Source organism: Rhinolophus sinicus, chromosome 17 (assembly GCF_057876585.1).
Source record: "Rhinolophus sinicus isolate RSI-liver-muscle chromosome 17, RSI-T2T, whole genome shotgun sequence".
In the NCBI taxonomy this organism is placed as follows: Eukaryota; Metazoa; Chordata; class Mammalia; order Chiroptera; family Rhinolophidae; genus Rhinolophus; species Rhinolophus sinicus.
The window spans coordinates 50,877,530-50,897,326 of NC_142517.1; the positions used below are offsets into that span (position 1 = coordinate 50,877,530).

Sequence of the window (19,797 nt, forward strand, 5' to 3'; positions counted from 1 at the left end):
AATCATCTTGAAATTTAAAAGTAAATTTTAAGAAGGTAACTATATTAGCTTTTTAGGGTTGCCTTCACAAATTACCACAAACCAGGTGACTTAAAACAATAGAAATGTATTCTCCCCACTTTTGGACACCAGAAGTCTGAAATCAAGGTGTCTGTAGGGTTGGTTTCTTCTGGAGGCTTTCTCCTTGCTTTCATCCCTCTCTCCTAGCTTCTGGTGGCTGCTAGTAACCTTGGTGTTCTTTGGTTTGTAGATGCATCACTCTAATCTTTGCTTCCATATTCAAATTATCTTCTTTTCTATATGTCTTCTCCCCTTCTCTTCTCCTCTAAGGACACTTGCCATTGGAATTAGGGCCCCAAAAGATAATCTAAAATGATCTTAGTCTCAAGATCTTGATCTTAATTGCATCTACAAAGACCTTTTATTCCAAATAAAGTCACATGAATAGTTTCTGGGTAGATATATCTTTTAGGGGCCACCATTCAACTCACTACAGCACCCAAAGATGAATAGGCTAAAACGGAAATTTAGTGACACTGAAGAAAGACAAACAAATAACTAAAAAACATTAAATGATATACAAAGTAAAAAGGGTCAGGAAAAAATGATTGACACAGATAATAGGCAAAGAAACACAGGTATAATTGGAATTCTTGAAGAAATTAAAAAAAAAACACATGAAACTATTATTTAAAACTATAATTGTAGAAAACTTCCCAGTAGTAAAACATAAATCTTCAAATTAAAAGGAACCAGCAGCTGGAAAAATTAATCTGAAATGATCAACTCCAAGATAACATAATACAACTGTCTTAATCACTCATTCTACATATTTATTCCTTCACCAAGCCTATACTGGCTCAATTACTGTAGCTTTAGTAAGTATCAAAATCAGGTAGTATGAGCCCTTCAATATTTTTTTTAAGTTGTTTTGCGTATTCTAAGTCCTTTGCATTTCCATATAAATTTTATAATTCACTTGTCTATTTCCACAAGGAAGCCCACTACATTTCTGTTTGGAATTGTGTTGCATGTAGATCAATTTGAGAGAAATGACATATTAATAATATTGAGTTTTCCAATCTGTGAGAGAAGTATATCTCTCCATTTATTTAGGGCTTTGCTTTCTTTCATCACTTTTGTAATTTTCAGCATACACATATTTTGTTAGATTTATACTTAAGAATTCCATGTGTTTTGGTGTATTATAAATGGTACTAGTTTTTTAAAATCCTAATTTCTAATATTCATTTCTACAAAATAAAAATTTAATTGATTTTTCTATATTGACCATATATCCTGTGGCCTGTAGAATCTATTGTAGACTCTTTGGGATTTTTTACATAGAAAATCCTTTTATCCATGAATAGAAAGTTTTCTTTCTTTCTCTCCACCATGTATGAAAAACGTTTTTCTTGGCTTACTGAATCCCAGGTTGATGTTGAATAGAAGTTTTAGGAGCAGACATCCTTGCTTTGTTTCTGATCTTACCAGCAAAACACTCAATCTTTCACCAGTTAAGTATGATGCTGTAGGTTTTTTGTGGATTTCTTTATCACAGAAGCAATAGACGTTTCCTTCTATTCTTAGTTTGCTGAGTATTTTTACCATACATGCATGTAATATTTTATGTTATCATTTTTTAATTTTTATTTGACTTTTTAAAATAGTTTCCATCTTTCTGCTGAAATTCCTCATGTGTTCACACGTCTATCTTTTCCAATATAGTCTTTAGCATATTGTAGTTATTTACATCATAGTTCCAATATCTGAATCTTATAGGAGTCTGGTTCTTTTGATTACTTTGGCTGACTATGATGATATATTTTATTTATTTTGCTTTTCGTGAGTTTTGCATTTTGGTTGAAAGCCAGACATTGCTTGTAGGACAGTAAAAACGAAGGTAAGTAGTATTTATGCCTGGAATTGGGCACTGTTCTTCTGCTAGGCCATAACACAAGTATGTGGGAGGTTAAATCGATGTAGTCAGGAATTGAGCTGGGCTTCGGTTTTGGTGTTCTATAATTACTTTCAGTTGGCCACTGGCTTCCAATTCTAGTGTTACCTTCTGCTTACAGTGGGTCAGGTTTACCTGAGACTTTCTCTGTGTTCCTGCTCTACTCTTAGCTTTAGGCCTTTACTGTTTGCCTATGTCTGCATTTCAGAGAGGATTCCTCTCCACCCTCTTGCCCCTCCCTCAGCAGTAGATTATGATTGCTTCTTACTTACTGCCAATGCAATGTAGTGTGGCTGGAGCAGAATGACTCTTGTCTTGGTCCTACCTCAGTCTTAGGCAGGCCCTGCATCCCTGAATTTTGAGGATGAGACCTTCTCAGTGATTCTGTCCTACCTCAGCAGCAGAATACCTATAGTGGTCTGAGCCCATGATGACCTTTTTTTCCTTCCCTTCCTCTCAGCCACAATCAGTTTTCACCTAGGCCCTGGGATTAACAGGGATTTTTGCCCCTTGGCCCAGCAGTTTAACTCTACTGTTTTGAAAGAGATCAATTTCCCTTTCTGTCTTTCCTGCAGTAGAATATGCTCGCCTCCTCTCCGTCTGTACCACAACGCGTACTTTCTCTAGTCTCTTGCCCTGCCAACCACTCTTTCTTTGTGAATGAATACTTTGTGTATGTGTGTGTGTGTGTGTGGGGGGGGTGTATAGGGGGCCATTGAAAAAAGCCTGAAAGCAGGTGTGAAATACCTTATTTCTTTGGCTCAGAGGGATCCTAGTCTCTCACATTATGCCACTCACATTCGTACTGGGTTAAAAATGTTAGCTGAGTTTTTTCCTACTTATAATCTGGCCATATCTTCTTCCTGTGGTTTGCTCCAAGGGAGTCGGTGTTTGTGTTTTGTCTCTCTTTAGAGGCACCTGTATTTTGAGTTAGGATAACCAGTCATCCTGTAACCTCAGCTACCTAATGAGTTTAAGAAAATCTGTGATGATGATGATTATCCTCTGGCTTCTTTCAGAATTTTTCTTTATCTTCGAATATCTGTAATTTGAAAATGATATGCTTAGGTGTAGTATTTTTTTCATTCATCCTACAGAAGCATCCTGCATCTGTGGTTTGGTGCCTGACATTCATTTGGGGGAAATTCTCAGTCATTGTGCTATATATTTCTTCTGTTCCTTTCTCTCTTTCTTCTTGTAACATTCCTATTACATGTATGTCACAACTTTTGTAGTTGTCCCACAGTCCTTGGATATTCTGTTCTGTTTTTTTTGTTTGTTTGTTTCAGTTTTGTTATCTTTGCTTTTCATTTTTGGAGGTTTCTATAACGTATACTCAAGCTCAGAGATTCTTTCTTCAGCTGTGCCCAGTTTACTAATAAACCTACCAAAGGCATTCTTCTTTTCTGTTATACTGTTTTTGATCACTAGCATTTCTTTTTTATTTTTTTTTCTTAGGATTTCTACCTCTCTGCTTACACTGCCCATCTCTTTTTGCATGTGGTCTACTTTATCTATTAGAGTTCTTAGCATATGAATCATAGTTGTTTTAAATTCTCTGAATAGATAGTTCCAATATTCCTGCCATGTCTGGTTTTGATGCTTGTTCTGTCTCTTCATATTGCCGTTTAGTATGGCTTGCAATTTTTTCTGTGTTAACTGGACATGATGCACCTGTTCAAAGAAACTGCTATAAATAGGCCTTTAGAAGTATGATGGTAAAGTATGGAGAAAGTGTTCTCAGTCCTATAATTAGGCCTTTTAGTGGCCCTGTCGCTCTGGACTGTGAACTTCACAGATGTTTCTCAGCTTTTTTCAATTCTCACATAGGTAGGACAAAAAGATTAAAGTGGGCTGGAATCATGTAATTCCCTTCCCCCATGACAGCTAGGCACAAACCCACACAAAATAAAAATGATCCTTAAACCTATGAAAAGATATCCAACCTTACTCAGATACATGTAAATTAAAATTACAATTAAATACTATTTCTCACCATTCAGATTGGAGTTAATTGGATAGTGTAAAATTTGGATGCAAGGTTATGAGGAAATAGCTACTCATATGTTGTGGGTAAAAATGCAAGCCAATAACATTATTGTGAAGGAAATTTTTGCTTTCTAGTCTCTTGTCATCATCCTTACACTTCCTTAAGTCTATAAGACTCATTGCTTTTCAGGGCCTTCATACAGGCTCTGTCCTCTGCCCAAAATACTTGCTCCCCCAACCACAACCATCACTTACCTGACTCTTGCCCCTCCTACAGTTACCCGCTTAACTTGAGTTCCAAATGCATACTAAGTAGATAATGTAACATGGGACTCGCCACTTGTCCAGTAACTGCACCTCCTAGCAGACCACGCCTTTATAGTCCTTATCCTAGTCTGTCCCATTCCATACATCTAGCTGATATGATTAGCATCTATCCATCCCAGTACCGACTGTAATTCCATAAAGGTCTGTTTGGCTCACTGGAATAGCCTCAGTATTACCCAGGGCTTTGGTATATATCTCAGATTCTAGTGTTTATTGAATAAATGAAAGTACAGTGTTTTAGGATCAGAGACATGTTCACAAGGGATGGGGTAAGGTAACATGAGGAAGTAAAAGCAGGCAAGAAAGAACATCCCCAGCATTCCAGCCAGGGCTAATCGTCATTCAAGTCCCACGAGCAGCCCTGGAGCAGGTCATGAGCTCTTAGCAGTCTCAGTTGTCTGGCTCTGCTGGTGTCTGAGCAGCAAAAGCCAGCGTCTCTTGGTTTCTGCTGTTCTTGACTTATTCTTGCTATTCATTCCTCAGCAACACTCTTCTGCTTCTCTTGTTAAATGTCCATTAAGATGAATTTTTTTAAAAAAATTGTCCTTATGACAAATTTAACACCAGCTCATTACAGAAAGATTAAATAAAAGCAATAGAATACTGAAAAAAAAAGAAAAAAATCTATTATCCCATTTACCTAGAAAAAAACAATAACAACTTGAATATCAACTCTTGATATATAATAACCTTCCAGAAAATATATATGTACATACAGAAGTGATCTTTCACCAAAGTGAGACATTTGGAGATTCATATTGTAACCACAATTCATCTAAGCAATAACATGACTTCTCGTTTGGCTATTGAGAAATAGGGTGGAAAGTCCCAACTGACAGGCAACCTATAAATGTCATGTGAAATAACAAGAGAAATAGAGATTGTCAACCATACTGTTTATCCTTCAACCCAATATTGGTCCCTAGTGGGGAGGCCAAAGTCCCCAGATTAGGACACTTCCATCACTGGGAATGCTTGCGAACAGGAGACTTTTTGTGCAAGTAACAGATTAGTGGATATGTAAATGGGTATGCTATAAAGTGGGTGTGTTTGAGACACAAATGTTTCATGGAAACCAAGCCACATATACCCTTGCAGGAGTCTACAGGCTATCAGACTTTGTTCATTCCCCAAAGCTAGCCTACAGGGATTGTTACAAATTTTAATTGTCAAGCAGCAACTAGAGTATTCAAGATGAGGTATCTCACCAAATTCCTAACAACCTCTGATCTCTGGAAAACCTACCACTTTACCTTCCAAAGGGATATGTGTAGCATTAGTGTATTTCTATTGCTAGTCCCCTTCAAAAGATAAAGATACATATAATAGACTCATTCTTGTCCAGAAAGAAATGTGTTCCGACTTGTCAGGAGTGGGTTGAGAAGGGATATTTTCTCTCTGAGAATCTTGCCTACCTCAAGGGATCAACCTGACACAGGAGTCAAACAGGAAAACAAATAAATAAAGCTTGGGGCATTCCATATGCTATCCCAGATGGAAACCTTTCCAGGGATAGGAGTGCAAGACATCCATGCCTCCTAAATTTAGTGTTTCCAGACTGATGAAAGCTATGGAAAAATTAAACTTCATAAAAAGTGCCACAAATTGTGAAATGGGTTCTGTACTAGGCACATCTCTGCATTTTGTGGGGCTTTCTGAAGTTGTGACAAGGATTCCAAAGAATCCACTAGTAAATATCAGAGCACTTTGGGGGTGGTTAAAGGCCACCCCAAATAATATGCAACCCTGGGAATCTCTTCACAAGGAGAGATTTTGTACCAAAACTCTTTGTACGTCCCATGTCTGGGTAAAGTTATAAGCTGAAAACAGAAGTCCCCCCCCCCAAAGGATATAATAAACATCCATGGATTTTTAATGTTTTGAAAAAAACCACAGAATTTTGAAAAAATACTGTGCATTAATAATTCATTTTCCGTATTTCCCTTTTCTGGTGATGATGGCTCAGATCAGTAACACAGCTGAAAACAACTGAAAAACTGGATAAAATATACTTAAAATAATCTTTTTAAAAGCATCAAAGAGATTATAAAATAGGAAGGAGTTATCAGGCCAAAAGTAAAGAGAAGTCAAAGATGTAGAGAAGTAAACAGGCCGGAAGTCACATTTCCCCTGATAGCATTAGCTAATCCCAGAAAATTAGAACCTCCATTTTGTTGGCCTTTTGGGTGCAGAAGGGGACAGAAAACAAAGTGGATCCACACAGTTGGGGAGTCTGAGAGGAGACCTGCCCCTATAACAATCTGAGTTCTAGGATCTCAGAGTGGAGGTGAACAAAAATTGGAACAATCTGAAGAGAATTAAAAAACAGTAAGAATCACTTCAGTTGTCCAAGAAATATTAAATCTTGAACAGCTGGCCCAGACTCGTAGTCCCCTCAGATGTCTGGCAGAAGCAAATGCAAATAGTTTTTGGGCAGAAGCAAACACAAACAGTCTTTGGTGCAAAGTATTTTCATCATAGGCCTTGCAATTATTCCTACAAAGTAACATTTCAAGTGCAACGACTAGCACAGAGTCAAATTTACCTAGCATATAAGAAAATTAGAATCAGTGAATAAAACAGAAAGAGGTCATCAGAAACTCTAGGTGCAGGGCCAGCATCTGTGTTTTAATAGGCCAGCTGAGTCTTTCTGACACATGCTAAAGTTTGAGAATTACTGCTTTATAAACTACTTTAATCACATAAATATGCATCACATAGAAAAATGTGTGAGTATATTAGGTCTGGGGAAAGGCCTAAGAATTTGCATTTCTAACAAGTAGTTGATGATGCTGATGCTATATTATATTTTGAGAAACATTGGTATAAAAAAAGGAATTACTTTACAGGTCAGGATAGTGGTCACCTGTGGGAATGAGAAGGGTTACAATTTGAAAGCAACATGCAGAAATTTCCTGGAATGCTGGCAATTTTCTATTACTTAACCTTGGTGGTAATTACACAAGAGTAATCATTAGATTATATGTTTATATTTTAAGGCATAATGAGATCACCGGTTGCCCTTTTGCCATTCAATCATACAAGTCAAGTGCCACTGCACAAATCTTATCCACCATTATCCCACCACCCTCATTTATAATCAACTCCCAAAGTAAAAAAAAAAAAAAGTGAAAGTTTGTAACGTTCCAAGACGTAACTTCCTTCACTTTAGTTCCTAGAGTAATTAGGTCACAAAATTAAATTGCTTCAAAAGTTAAGACAAGAAAAATTTAGTCTAAGTTTCTGAAATCCCTCTTTAAAAAGTTAATATTCAAAGGTACGATACTGTCTATAGTCTTAGTTTTTCCTCCCCAATGTAAAAATACCTGCAAAACTACACAACTATCAAACTTTTAACAAGAAAAAATGTCCAATGTAAAAAGTTAGTGCTTTAATTTTTTTCCCCAAGTTAAAAGAAAGGGAGAAAAATGCTACCTTTCACCCACTCCAAAGAGACAAAGATGCTTGCCTTTCTCCAAATACAATCTGAAAATGAAATCTCTAGTGCTGGTCATGCTAACAAGATCCTGCTCTTTTTATTAACCCTCACCTATGGGGGAAAGCAATATTCTTCAACTGGCCTTACATTTGTAAACACTTTAAGAGAAAATATAGAAAGTCTCTTTGTGGGAAGGGGACAACGAAAAAAAGTTTAAGAGAACTATATTAAACTGATCGGAACAGGTTGTATTTTTAAATTCCTATTCATAAACCCTCAGACATCGTTAATGAATTTTGGGATGTGGATACCTGTTTCGTATGTTTATACAAAGTACTGTTTTTAGTGATCAAATTCTCCTGTAAACTTCAAATAGTAATATTTTCCATCTTTTTAAATTCTCAGTACTAACACATCCTATTACACAAGCCCCCAGTTTTACTCTGTGAGGACACAACATACCAGTTATCACAGATTCTGGCTCTGGCAGCTACTCAGTGGCTTGCTATGCCTTGTGATGTTCCAGACAGGTATCTGACAACCAAATACCTGGTCTGAGGATAGTGCCTCATCTTTGGCAAGCAACTGACTGGGTTATGGCAAAAATATATAAAGTTGGGTTTCATTATGCCCGTAAGCATCATGACAGTGGTCACAAACACATCCAGCACCCAGACATGCCTTTCCATTTCTATGGTGAGGACTGGCCAGACCTGCTCTTCTCAGCTCCTACCACCTTTACCATTGCAGAGCTGAATTCACATGCCCCTCACAGCTTCCTCTTTCTTACTCCATCACAATACAACTGTGTGTGTGATGCCTAAGCATTGTATCAACTGCAGGCAGTGTAGCAAGATGGTGCTGATGGCTTAGCAAGGATGGTTCCTGGATCCTAAAGGTTAGATCCAGACAATTAGGCTTGTGAAAGGCAGTGTTTATAACCATATGAGTTAATATAGTGGAATTTCAGGATGATATAGTTGGGGTTAGAAGAGGCTTGGAAAGCTCCCCACACTGAGCAGGCAGAAGCTTAGTATCACGAACCTAAATACCTCTTCTTGGAGGAGCTGGGAAGACTGGAGAAGCCACATTCACTGTACACCTCCAACCCACTATCCTGTGTGTTCTTTACCTACAACGTATTCTTCACCAAGCCTCAGACCCAGCTTACGTGAGGTCAGTTCAATTTAGAAAGTAATCATTTTTAAAAAGGGCATAACCCAGTGCTCCCTTTTCTTCCCATCGTTGACAACACCTTAAATACTGAATTGGCCGTTCAAATGTATACCCTCATTCAATTCTTTTGAGTAGAAAATTCCAGAGTATTAGATTCAGCTGAGCCTGTTATATTAAATTGATTTTTTTTTACTTGTCTTGAGGATTGTACTACAGAAAAGCAAATGGCATCCTTTCATTAAGGGCCACAAGCTACATTTCATTACCAATGCTCTAAACATTTTGAACCAGAGTCAGAGTTAGCTCTTAGAAACTATGCTATAGAATATCTGCATTATTATATCTTGCAACACAATGTGAGTACTCGCCTTACTCCTAGCTGGCTACTATACGCTTTTGCCTTTGTGAGAATATGAGGTCCCCAGGTAAATGTGTGCCACTTAAGAGCTGCAAAGAGTCATCTAGGTCACCCAGTAGGAATAGAGAGGATTACTCTTGGGTTAGGTTGAAAGACTTCATCCCATCCATGGTTGTAGACAATAGTTTGTTAGAATAATCACTTGGCTTGCTAAACCAATCACAAGCCCTCAAAGCATTGTACTCTTTCAAGAAATTCAGAGTTGCTGCCAACAGAGTCTGCAAAAGTTGTAGGTATACGTGTTCATTGTCCTGCTCTCCTACGCGTCCTCTGGATTATAAGAACTGGTTTGGAGGACTGTGGGATCTTCTACTCATTTGTGAATCTCACTGTGCTTCACGTGAGTTGATAATGTCCATGTTGTCATCTTTAAAACGAAGTTCTTTATACATACCATTCATTCATTGGTTTTATTTTCAGTCACTTTATCATAAATGGAACTGATAAAAATTTTCAGCCTCCATTTCTTCAGTATGGCAAGTAGTTTCTGAGTAATCTTCAATTTTGAAACTGAGAATATTCAAATATGTTATATTTAGAAGTACAGATCTTGCTGCAAATTGTTTTTCAACATTTCCACCATTACTGAATTATCTGTATCACTGAATTTTCCATCAAATATTTGACCACATCTGTCTGTGTAATTCATGCTCCCTGTTGACTTATAGTGAGTATAAGGCATCACGGTACCATTTTCTGAATTATTTTCCTTAGCATGTCCTCTTTCAGTTTTCTGTACATCTTTGACCTAAACTCAAAATGTTATTTAAAAGGCTTTTATTTACATATACACAACTCTCATTCCCATACCCCCTCCTGAAAGTTAACATTTTTACCTCTTCTGTGCCTTTGACCATTTTCATAGTGATTAAAAGAACTCTGGAAATGCTATCTGTGTGACCTTGAACACATTACTAAACCTCTTTGCTCCTCATTTTCCTAATCTGTGTATTTAGGTATTAATATGGTATTAGGTATTAGGTATCATTAGGTGTTAATATGTGAATAATAATACCTAATGTCATAGTGTTGTTATGAAGTTTATATGTGTGAGGATTCAATGTGTTAATAAATGTAAAACTCTTAGGACAATGCTTGACACATGACACCCACTATATGTCTTAGCTATTGTTATATCTACAGCCATATAATCTCCACAGCTGTTGGGATTATATATGCTCCTAGTCTTATGATTTCTGTGTTATTACTATGCTAATCAAACTATCCTGACCATTTAATAGAAATATGTCACATATATATAGGTTCTATCAAGGTTCTATCATTTGCTCAGTTACTCTTTTGAGTACCCTTGCGTATCCAAAAGAAATGTCCCACCGATGGGCCAGTCTCATTTCAGTCATCCACAGGTGTCTAGGGCATAGAGATTCAGTTTCTGGGCTTTGGTCATATAGTGTGGCTCATGAGGAAAAGCAGTTAAGGAACACAGAAGAGATTGAGCCACACGGGGTAAGGAGTGGGAAGGCAAAGCAAACTTTTGGGTGAGGTAGCTCACAAACAAAGCCACTTCTTTCCAGGGGAAGACTGAATCCTAAAATTGAATCACTCCAGAAAATGTGAGCATAATGAAAGCAAACTGAACCATGTCAGTGAAGGAACCCCAAGGGTTGGAAGAATGGCAGTGAATGCTCTGGCTGCAACCACAGCTTCTGGGCAGAGCATTTCAGAGTGGTTCTTTAAGGCAATCCACTGGTAATGGGTCCTACATTGAGATTCCCATACCCTAACAGGCCTGGGCCTCTGCTCTCTTAAGTGAACACTCAGGGCCACTTTCCAGGGAACTAGAGGCTCTAGGAGGATCAGTTAGGACAAGCATCCAGTACCCAATGATTCAGAGATAACACCTTCACTCACCACATTGCTTTTAAGAGACATTCAAACCACTGAAGATTAAGATATTGGAGTCCACCCATTTTACATTCCACAACTGAAGGAGGCTGCTCAAGTGAGAGTTTAAATTTACAGATAATTTTCTGCTCCTATCTGTACTTCCGACTAGAGCATTAGGTGATTTCCTCACTAAAGCTTACTACTTTTTAAGCTGAGGTGACTGACAAAAAGAGGCCAGGCCAAGACAGCTATACTCCCGTAATTTGTAACAATATAATAACCTGGAGAAAAGGCTGGTGAGGTGACCACCCTCCCTTTGCTTACTTCTTCCTTCCTTTCTTTGCAGTTTCTCTACAGTTCATTTCTGTAAAACTGGACACTCAAAGCAGGAGATGCAGGAGATGCTCTGCCAAGCATCTGAATTTATTCTAGTGGCAACAGAAGTTTGAGACTCACCTGTACAAGTGACTATAATTCTGCAGTTCTAGACTACTCGTGGTTAGGCTGCTTTGCAGTTCTTTAACCGCTAAGGCCTTTAGCTTGAGGTTAACTAGGTTAGGAAGGTTGTAGGTGATACAGATGGTAGGGTAAGGGTAGGTAGGGGTATCTTCTGGGAAATGGAGGGCAATATGAATTTTTGGGGGCGAAGCAGTTTTTCTGAACATTTTAAGTTGTTTCCAATACTCCAAGATCTTTGGAACAGTGCTTTTCAAAAGAAAGATAATGTGAGCCACATACGTATATAATTTAAAAATGTCTAGTAGTCACATTAAAAAGTAAAAATGAACAGGTGAAATTAATTTTAATATATTTTACTTAACCCAATATAGCCAAAATACCATTTCAACATGTAATCAATATAAAAATAAAATATTATACATTTAAAAATGAGACTTTAAAATCTGGTGTGCATTTTACATTTATGGAACAGCTTGTTTCTGACTAGCTACATTACAAACGCACAATTGCCACACATAGTTTGTGGCTGCAGCATTGGACAGCACAGCTGCAGAACTTCTTAGTTTCCTTCTCTAAGTCTCTAACTTCCTCCACATCGTGTCAAACAATGTAGCCTCCCCTCTGCCCTCCCTATCCCCACCTGCACCAGCCTTTCCAGGGCACCTGTGAAGCAGTCCAGAGCACTCATTAATGCATGACCTGCTGAGTCCTCACCTGCCTCTATCCTTCAGCAAGGAGCCCAACATTGCTGCCCTCAGAGGTGTGGCATTTCCACATTCTGCACATTCTTCAAAGGCCCTGAAATATGATAGGGGGGAAGGAGGGGGGAGCATTGGATTACAAAGATTTCATGATTCCAACAACTTTCAGTTTAGTCAATAGAACCACCCCTCCTCTGTCTCTTGGTGTCTCAGTAGGTACTGAGAGGTCTAGAGAAGAATCCCTTTTAACTATGTTTTTACATAATTGAATGTAATCAAAGAAGGCCTTTGGGAAAAGACAAGAGTTGGGGCCAGTAGCAGGTGCATAATTTGCTAGGCCAAGTGAAAAATGAAAATAATGGGGCTTTTTGTTAAAAACTTAAGAACTTCCAGATTGTGCTCACAAAGCATTAAAACAAGCCCAGGGCCCTCTGAGCAGTGTCCTCCTAAGCATGGAGTGCTGTGTGACTGCACAGGATGGCCCTCCCTGAGACTGGTCCTGGTTGGGGCTTATGTCTCCAGAGGAAGCAAGGAAGTAGTTAGATTCCTGGAGCTGTCCTTGAGGAAGTAGACTTTAAAGGGGACTCAAAAATCATATCTAGTGAAATTTTGTAAGGAAGAGGTTTTCGAGTCAGTGAGAATCCCTTAGAAAGAGGTAGTGAGGGGATGCCGGAGGTAGGCAAGACACTTGCGTTCGCTGATTAAACTACTGATTAATCAGTGTCACTCACATCCAGGGTATTCATCAGGTCAAGCTCAGCTGGGCAACAAGAGACTGACACTTGCAAAGGTGACTTGCAGGCCTGAGCAGGAATCCTTTCAAGTCAGCTTTCCCCTTCCCAAGCCAGAAACAGGCACTGACGATAAGTGACCACCAGAAGCTACTGCTATGGAAGTCTGAGTCCTGGCACGGTGTTCAGCCACTGACCCTGCTTGGCCAGACTGGTCAAGGCCCAGCGTTCCTTGAGGACTTTCCTTACCCACGCCCAGCAGCGGTCCACCGCACTTCTGCTTCTTTCCCAGCAGGAGGATGCAGATCTCAGTCTTTAGGAGATTAGGGAGGGGGAGAGGAACCGGGATGGCCGGTCGCCCACCCCGACCCGAGGCACCACCAGGTCCAGGCGAAACCCACCCGAGAAATATGCATTGTTCTTGAAACCCGCGCTCAAAGGGCGGCAGGGGACTCGCCACTGCCCCGGCTCTGGCTTAGCCACGGCGACGAGGTCCCAGGGATCTCGACGCTCCTGAGTCTCAGAAACTCCTCTTCCCATACCGGCGTCCGGGGGTGGCAACAGTCTGAGGCATCCACTAGCCGCCGATCAACCGAAGCTGAGGCCAGGAAGCGCGTCCCTGGCGACCGGTGGTTTCCCGGGCAACAGGCCCCGCCCCGGTCCCGAGCCCAGCCACCCGGCTTCAGCAGCCCGGAGCAGGCAGATTATTGCCGGGTGTGACAAGCTTTGGGTATCCTTTGCGGTCCGTATTCTTCCCCCGTTCTCTGTCTTGCAGCAGCTCCCACTGGCTTGTTGGCAAAGGCCCTTAGCGCACAGCGTGGCTTAGTACTCGTGTTGGATAAAGGAGTGAAAGATTTGCTCGCCATGGCGGGTGCGAGCAAGTGACTAACAGCCTGTACTAGAATGGGTCAACCAGCGAGGGTCCGCCCAGGCTTCAAGGGGGCCCGCTCATCCATCAAGCCAACGCCAGGCTCTCAGAGACCAGGACCAATACTCTCAGCTCTGTCTCTTGCTTGCTCACAATTTGCTCATCTCCCTGGCTGGAGTCAAGATGCTATTCTCACATCACAGATTTCTTATGCAACAAGCTTTTAAATGAATCGCTTTATTTAAAATAATATTGAGAAAATTAATAAGATTCCTGCTAATGCAATATCTATACTAACTTAGTTCTGAGTTTAAAGGAATTGCAAATCTCCTATTACATACTAGCAGCTTACCTCTTGTTCACTTTTGCAGAAAATGCAATGGTACATTGAAAACTGTCTCAAACAAATATGTAGTTGGAGATGCTATCGTAACAAATACATCTTCTTCCCAAATAAGTGTATGTGAAAGTTTAAATTAGATCTAAAACTTCTCATAATTAATTGCACAGCTCTTAAATCAACGTGATTTGATATGTTTACATTGTGAAAGTTCTCCCCCCATTGGGTTAATTAGCACATCCATCACATATTTACTTCTTTTTTTTTTTTTGGTGAAAACATTTAAGTTCTACTCTTAGTAATTTTTTTTACTGGAAATATATTTTTTAAATATATTATTAGCTTCAGGTATACAAAACAACATAATTATTATACATTTACACCCCTCACAAAGTGATAATCCCAACAAGTCTACTACCCATCTGACACCATATATAGCTATCACAATACCATATCCCCTATGCTGTACTTTACATCCTGTCACCATATATATATACACATATATATGTATTTTAATTATAGGTGATGTTCACTATTATTTTATATTAGTTACAGCGCAGTAGTTAGGCATTTATATAATCTCTGAAGAAGTGATTCCCCCTGATAAGTCTAGTACCCATCTGACACCATACATAGTCTTTACAACATTATTGACAATATTCCCCATACTGTATTTCACATCCCCATGACTATTTTATGACTACCTATTTGTATTTCCTAATCCCTTCACCTTTCTCACCCATCCTCCAATCTCCCTTCCAACTAGCAACCATCAGTTTGTTCTCTGTATCTATGAGTCTACTTCTGTTTTGTTTGTTCATTTATTCTGTTCTTTAGATTCCACATATAAGCGATATCATATGGTATTTGCCTTTCTCAGTCTGACTTATTTCATGTAGCATAATATCCTCTAGATCCATCAATGTTGCAAATGGTAAGATTTCACCCTTTTTTATGGTAGAGTAATACTCCATTGTATAAATATACCACAATTTCTTTATCCAATCATTTATTGATGGACGTTTAGGTTCTTCCCATATCTCGCCTATTGTGAATAGTGCTGCGGTAAACATAGGTGTACATATATTTCTTCAGATAAGTGTTTTGGATTTCTTTGGATAAATATCTAGGAGTGGAATTGCTGGGTCATAAGGTAGTTCTATTTTTAATTTTTTGAGGAACCTCCAAACCATTTTCTGTAGTGGCTGCACCAATTTGCAAAGCCACCAACAGTGCACAAGTGTTCCCTGTTCTTCCCATCCTTGCCAACATTTGTTGTTTGTTGATTTATTGACGATAGACATTCTGACAGGGGTGAGGTGGTATGTCATAGTGATTTTTATTTGCATTTCTCTGATGATTAGTAATGTTGAGCATCTTTACATATGTCTATTGGCCATCTGTATGTCCTCTTTGGAGAAATGTTTATTCAGGTCCTCTGTCCATTTTTAAATTGGATTGTTTGTTTTTTTTGGTGTTGAATTGTATTAGTTTTTTAAAAAATAAATTTTGGATATTAACCCCTTATCCAGTGTATCATTAGCAAATATCTTCTCCCATTTAGTAGGATGTCTTCTCATTTTGTTGGTGGTTTCCTTTGCTGTGCAAAAACTTTTTTAATTCGATGTGGTCCCATTTGTTTATTTTTTCTTTTGTTTCCCTTAACCAGGGAGATATATGAACAAATATATTACTAAGGGTGATGTCTGAGAGTTTACTTCCTATATTTTCTTCTAGAAGTTTTATGGTTCCAGGTCTTACATTTAGGTCTTTAATCCATTTTTAGTTTATTCTTGTACATGCATAAGAAGGTGTTCTAGTTTCTTTTTTCTTTTCTCTTTTTTTGCATGTGTCTATACAGTTTTCCCAGCACCATTTATTAGATAGACTGTCTTTACCCCAATGTAAATTCTTGCTTCCTTTGTTATAAATTAAATGACCATATAGGCATGGGTTTATTTCTGGGCTCTCCATTCTGTTCCATTGATCTATGTGTCTATTTTTATGCCAATGCCATGCTGTTTTGATTGCTATAGCCTTGTAGTATAATTTGATATCAGGTAGCATGATTCCTCCAGCTTTGTTCTTCTTTCTCAGGATCGCTGTAGCAATTTGGGGTCTTTTATGGTTCCATATAAATTTTAAGATGATTTGTTCTAGTTCTGTGAAAAATGCCATTGGTATTTTGATAGGGATTGCATTGAATCTATAGATTGCTTTGGGTAGTATGGACATTTTGCTATATTAATTCTTCATATTCATGAGCATAGTATATGTATGTTTCCATATATTTGTATCTTCTTTAATTTCTCTCTTCAATGTCTTATAATTTTCTGAGTACAGATCCTTTATTTCCTTGGTTAAAGTTATTCCTAAGTATTTTATTTATTTATTTATTTATTTATTTATTTATTTATTTATTTATTTATTTATGATACAATTGTAAATAGGATTGGTTTCTTAATTTCACTTTCTGATAGTTTGTTGTTGGTGTATAAAAGTGTAACCATTTTCTGAATATTAATTTTGTATCCTGCTACTTTACTAAGTTCAATTATCAGCTCTAATAGTTTTATGGTGGAGTCTTTGGGGTTATATGTATAATACCATGTCATCTCCAAAAATGACAGTTTTACTCCTTCCTTTCCCATTTGGATGTCTTTTATTTCTTTTACTTATCTGGTTGCTGTGGCTAGAACTTCCAGTTCTATGATATCTGACAATTAAGTTCGCGAACTGACCCTAGAAAAAGTGCCACACACTTCATTGCTGCATATCACTATGGTCACCTTTGAAGTACTCCCCTTGGGAAGCTCTGTACCAACATGCCAGCACCTAGTCCACCCTTCAAAGCAATTTTGGAACTTTTTTCTGGAATGGCTATCAGAGTTGTCATCGTATTACTCTTGATGTCCTGAATGTCATCAAAATGCCTTCCTTTCAACAAATTTCCTTTATCTTTGGGTCAAGAAAGGAGTCATTGGGGCCAGATCAGGTGAGTAAGGAGGGTGTTCCAATGCAGTTATTTGTTTACTGGCTGAAAACTCCCTCACAGACAGTGCTGTGTGAGCTGGTGCATTGTTGTGATACAAGAGCCATGAATTGTTGGCGAAAAGTTTAGGTCATCTAATTTTTTCACACAGCATTTTCAGCACCTCCAAATAGTAAACTTGGTTAACTGTTTGTCCAGTTGGTACAAATTCATAATGAATAATCCCTCTGATATCAAAAAAGATTAGCAACAAGTTTGCAAACGTAATTGTCACATTTCATATGTTGAATAAAAGTGGTGAGAGTGGATATCCTTGCTTTATTCCTGATCTTAAGGGGAATGCTTTTAGTTTTCCCCCATCAAATATAATATTAGCTGTGGGTTTGTCATATATAACCTTTATTATGTTGAGATATATTTCCTCTATTCCCACTTTGCTGAGAGTTTTTATCATAAGTGGATGCTGTATTTTGTCAAATAATTTTTCTGCAGCTGTTGATATGACCATATGATTTTTATTTTTCATTTTGTTCATGTGCTATATCTCATTAATTGATTTGTGGATATTGAACAGATCTTGCATACCAGGAATGAATCCCACTTGATCATGGGGTATGATCTTTTTAATGTATTGCTGAATTCGGTTTGCTAATATTTTGTTGAGGATTTTTCCACTATGTTTTTTAGGGATAATGCCTATAGTTTTAGGGTTTTTTTTTTTTTTTTTCGTAATGTTTTTGGTTTTGAAATCAGAGTAATGGTGGCCTTGTAAAATGAGCTTGGTAACCTTCCTTCCTCTTGGATTTTTTGGAATAGTTTGAAGAGAATAGATTTTAATTCTTGGAATATTTGGTAAAATTCACCTGTGAAGCCATATGGTCCAGGACTTTTATTTGTTGGGAGCTTGTTAATTACTGAGTTGATTTCATTGATGGTAATTGGTCTGTTCAGATTTTCTGTTTCTTCTTGATTCAATCAGCCTTGGAAGATTGTATGCTTCTAGGAATTTATCCTTTTTTTTCTACATTGTTCAATTTTTTGGCTCCTATAGTTACTCACAGTATTTTCTTAATTTTTTTGTATATCTGTGGTTTCTGTTGTCACTTCTCCACTTTCATTTCTGATTTCATTTATTTGGGTCCTCTCCCGTTTTTTCTTGATGGGTCTGGTTAAAGGTTTGTCAATTTTGTTTATTTTTGACACTTTACTATTGCACTTCTTTCCTAACTTAGCAGTATAAAAATCACCTGAGGAGCTTGTGGAAACATAGATATCTGCCCCCACTTCCCAGAGATTCTCATTCAGTAAGTCTGTGGTGGGACCAGAGTATTTGTATTTCTACAGGCTCCCGGGTGATACTGATGCCTCAGGTAAGTGATGGTTTCTCCTTTTACCTGCAGGCATTTCAGCTCCAGTTTCCTGACTATTGACCATCTACTTTCTTCTAGTACTCATTTAACCAATTCTATTTTCCAAAATTGTATAAAATGATCCTGATGTCTGTAGCCTCACTTTCCATTCTGTCTGTCCTTATGGATTTATATACTTAAGAAAAAAAATCTTTTCTCTTGTCTTTATGTGGTGTGGGGGAAAAATGGAAAAAAAAGCAAGTATTTAGACTGCTTCCATTTCCAACCAGAAGTCTAATTTGATTCTATGTGAGCTTGGGGCAAATCCTGACAGTGTTATCCTCATCCTTTCCAATAACTGCTTCTCTACTCCCCACAAAGGTGGTTACAAACCCTCGTTACTTCTCCCTAAGGCTCCGTCCTTCCTTTTTGTGTACATCCCCTACCCAGTGGAACCTTCCCTTCAACGTAACTCCTTCAGTTTCCTGCCTGTGCACCTGAAACTTTACTTAGGTATCACCTCCTTTTTGTCTAGGTCCATTCTGCTGTTCAGGAAAATTCCTTTATCGTGTACCATCAATCATGCTCTTGGGAGTCTGTATTTTCAACTGCTTCCTGTCTATAGGTGCTATGAACTTGTGCATTTCTGTCTCCTATATGCAAAAATAAATAAAACAGCAACTTCACCCTTACCCCCACCCTCCCAACAAATTATCACTGTAATGTGGGTTTACCTCTTACTTATTTTAGTTCATTCCCTCTTGGGTCTGAACTCTGGAGAGTCTTGTACTTTTATTTTGGGGTGATAGATAACAGATGGCCATGGACACCAACAAGATCAGTAGCTGGCAGAGGACCCAGTAAAGCATCAAGATGAGTTGGGTTTGTGGGCCCTGAGAGAGGGTACATGTCGTAGCTAGCTTCATATTCTTGGGGATAACTCCTTTCAGTTATTTTTCAGGGTTGGGAATAGCACGCTTTTAATTGTAACACAAACTAGTCCAGCACTGGCTTAAACCGACTGGAGTTTATTTTCCTCACATAAGTCTAGAAAGAGGCCGTGGCTCAGTGACATCAGGATGAGCAACCGTCTGCTGCTTCTGGCCTTTTCCTCATGACTGTAAGTGGCCTGCTAGCTCCTGATCGACACAGAGTGTGGCTGGATCCCAAGGAATGAGAACTAAAGATAGTTAGGTTCGGCTG

At 38.5% G+C, this 19,797-nt stretch overlaps 1 long non-coding RNA gene across 1 annotated transcript; it reads right to left on the bottom strand.

Annotated features, from left to right (window-relative positions):
• Positions 1-4,469: 4,469 nt before the first annotated feature.
• On the bottom strand, positions 4,470-14,164 carry LOC109458438 (uncharacterized). The gene is made up of 3 exons (XR_002139225.3): positions 13,295-14,164; positions 12,328-12,411; positions 4,470-4,876 (listed from the first exon to the last, which is right to left on the bottom strand). It is a non-coding gene; the product is annotated as an uncharacterized LOC109458438 (long non-coding RNA).
• Positions 14,165-19,797: the final 5,633 nt, after the last annotated feature.